Below are 3,605 nucleotides of genomic sequence, written 5' to 3'. Positions count from 1 at the left end.
ATACAGTACCAAGTCCAGCAACAGCACAAGCTGCAATATTGGCTATCTTGGAACAAGGCCTCTGTGATCTCAGAAAACACTTCTCAGATTTCACCTCATTGATGCAGGTCTCTTCTCAATCACTGCTAATTTCTTAGCACGAGCTATCCAGCATCAATAGTCCCAGTAATGCAAAGTTTTACTTTAGTAGTTCTGCTATCTTGTTAATCACAGCTGATTCTTCTTCAGCCCCAGGTAACCAAATCTCAGAATCTTCACATTGAAAACAGCAATGCCCCTTATAAGGGTCTTTAATCTTTCCTCTGAAATTTTGCAAGTCACGCCTCCATCTTCTCCACTGATTTCAAGGTTATCTTCCAAGCTTCCATAGAACATGCCACAGAACACATACCACCAGATTGCTCTTCTAGCCAAAGTTCCAAATTCCTTAGACAGTCCACCCCAAAACATGATCAGGTTGTCACAGGAATACCCCACTATGCTGGTACCAATTTGTCTTAGTTGAGGTTACTATTCCTGAAGAAACAACATGACCAAGAAGCAAGTTAGGGAGGAAAGGATTTATTCATCTTACACTTCCACATTCCAGATCATCACCAAAGGAAGTCAGAATGCAGGATCTGGTGCAGAGGCCATGGAGGGATCTTACTATCTTGCTTTCCCTTGGTTGCTCAGCTTGCTTTCTTATAGAACCCAAGACTACCAGCCCAGGGATGGTACTACCCATAAGGTTCCCTCCCCTCTTGAGCCCTAATTGAGAAAATGGCTTACACCTGGATCTCATTGAGGAATTTTTTCAACTGAAGCTTCTTTCTCTGTGATCACTCCAGCTTATGTCAAGTTAACACAAAACTGGCCAGCACACTCGGCTTCTGAATGACCTTTCAGCAACAGCCAGGGAAAGAACACTTCAAAGTATTGGGCTGGCTCAATCAGCAGCAATGTCTGTTTAGGAAACATTATCTATCTCTGAATTATTTGGGGGATTGTCCCTCATTCTTCCCTTCTGAGCTCTGTAGTATGTTTTGAGTATATTGATCCTTAAACCTCTCCACAAATCCTCCTATGGTAGACCCACACCTAACAGGGAGAATGTTAACTGTTGAAGTCAGTATGCCCTCTTCCCACTGTCTTTTCACTTTATTTTCATTCAGGAACAACACATTAGAGATAAGTTGCTAGCCATGGCTAGATTTTCATGCACCACAGTCCTTCTGATTACAGGATGTCTATAGTCCACATGTGTCTCCTGTGTGAAGGTTTCTCTGGTTATCAGCAGGTTTACAGTTTGACATGTTGAACCCAGAGAGGTTTCTGCACTGTAAGAATAATCAGAGCCTTCTCTGCATTGTTGTGTAGGGTCCACTACATGGCTTCCATACAGTTTCCAAGGCTACTAACAGTCACCTGGCATCTATTCATCCATTCCCTGTAGAGTCTTGTAGTTATAGCTCTGCTATTATTATTATATTTTTTTCAAAAACGTTTTCTGGAGTTCTGTGCTGTTTTTGTAGTCCAGGAGAGTGTGCATTACTCATTGCAGGATGATGAGGAACCTACATGGTAACATCAGGAGAATCCATGATCATGGGTTCCATGCCTCTCTTCCCTGCTGTGAAATGAGTGTGTTGGTCCGAAGCACTATTGTGTGGAGTGCAAGAGATAAGGGTTTTTTCATGTCCCATGTATGATAATTTTGTCCAAAGCAATTATATGCATGAGAGGCAAATCCATAAGAAGAAAAAGTACCAACTACGCTGAGAAGGAAGCTTTGTCCATCACACAGACATAATTGCCCAGTGTGGTCAACCTGACACCAGGGCACTGGCTCATCAATCCATATGTAGGGCTTAGTGTTTGTTTAGCTCTTCAGAGATCTGAAATTCAGCAGCAGATGGAGACAGGTCAGGCTTGGTACATGAAAGTCTTGATTGAGCCCATGTATTAACCACATTTCTGCCAGTAGGCTGACTTTGATTTTTGGTCCATTGTAAAAAGAATTATGGCTTAGAAAAAAGTCTGACTGCTCACAAAACAGATCATCATTGCCACTTAACTACTGAATTATTCCTCAGCTGAAGTTTCTTTATTGTTGTTGAGCATGGATGATAACTATCTTTACATCCTTTGACATTTTAGAGAGATCTATCCAGATACTTACATGGGACATCAGTATTTTTATATTCTTGGATGATTTGTAGAGATTTATCCACATTCTTCTTACCTCAATTACTTTATCAATAATTTCCAAATCATTTGCTTTCCAAGTCTCTGAAAACCATGCCAATCATCGGGTTACTACTCATCAATCAGTGAATAATCAAACCTCTGGATATCTCTCTCTCCAAACACAATTTAGGACCATGCATGCTGCATGGATTCCTGGCCACTATGAATATTTTCTTTGGCTAGTGACTTTAAAGATTATTGGAGGAAGGGGTTGAAATGCTTCAATTCTCCACAAGTGGGTGATTCCTGTATAATGTACATAACATCAGAAAGCCATACCCTAGTCTTCTCTTTTTCAGTCAGCTGACTATATGTCACACTACACAAGGGTAGAAAAGCATGCTTGACAGCAAAGGGCAATCTAACAGAATTATAAACCACTGGTATTTGGACAAGTTTTTCATGTAAATTGTTTATGGCCATATTTATACTGAGAGTATGTTGCCATGTGATAGTATATTGCTGCTGCCACTGCCTATTTCATACCTTGGTGACTTAGATAACACCAAACTCAACAGGCAGTTGAGATTGCATGGTAACTTGGAGGTCCATGGTCAAACATTCACTTTCCACTAAAGCACAACAACAGACAAAGAGGTATCTTCACAGGTGAGAATAGTTGTCTATGTATAATGGTTGAGACTTGAGCCTTGCTCCATATTCCCAGTAGATTTTCTTCTGTGAGTCACCACAGCTCCCGACAGCTCCAGAAAGAGCTTTGTTCCAGGGCACAAGGTGGAGGCATGGCCTCAGACCACAGGCGGCCTCGCACTCGAATCACCTTGCCACAGAGCAGGATCCTACTGGATGCCTTTGAGAGGAACCCACGGCCAGGCTTTGCTACTAGGGAGGAGCTGGCACAGAGGACAGGTTTGCCCGAGGACACGATCCACATCTGGTTTCAGAACAGAAGAGCTCGGCACATCAGCAGGGGCAGGCCCAGCGCTCAAGGTCAAGACTTTCTGGACTCACGTGGGGAGGATGAGGTCCCTGGAGGTCCGGGTGGCAGAGAGAATGCAGGTGCCCGGGACAGCCTGTTGCCACTGGTAGCCGCAGGGGTTACAGATACCTCGAATCCCAACGACCTGCCAACCTTCTGCACAGAGGCCCAGCCATCCCAATTCGAAGAGCCCTCTGGACCAGAGCAAGAAGTGGCCACCAAGCAAGGAAGCACCACAGGTCCTCTACAGCTCCTCCTTTGTCAACAGATAGACCAAATCCAAGCGGAGGACCTTGTGCCAGCCCCTCTGCATCTCCATGGAGTTCTGGGTGGCAGGGACCCTGAAGGTGCCCAGGACAGCTTGTTGCCACTGGCTCCCTTCCGAGGCATGGCCATGGATACATCCAGTCCCAGCAACCTGCCAACCTTCTGCACA

This window comes from Grammomys surdaster, unplaced genomic scaffold, assembly GCF_004785775.1.
Source record: "Grammomys surdaster isolate TR1022 unplaced genomic scaffold, NIH_TR_1.0 112672, whole genome shotgun sequence".
NCBI classification, from domain to species: Eukaryota; Metazoa; Chordata; class Mammalia; order Rodentia; family Muridae; genus Grammomys; species Grammomys surdaster.
Note: the sequence above shows the minus strand (reverse complement) of the source record.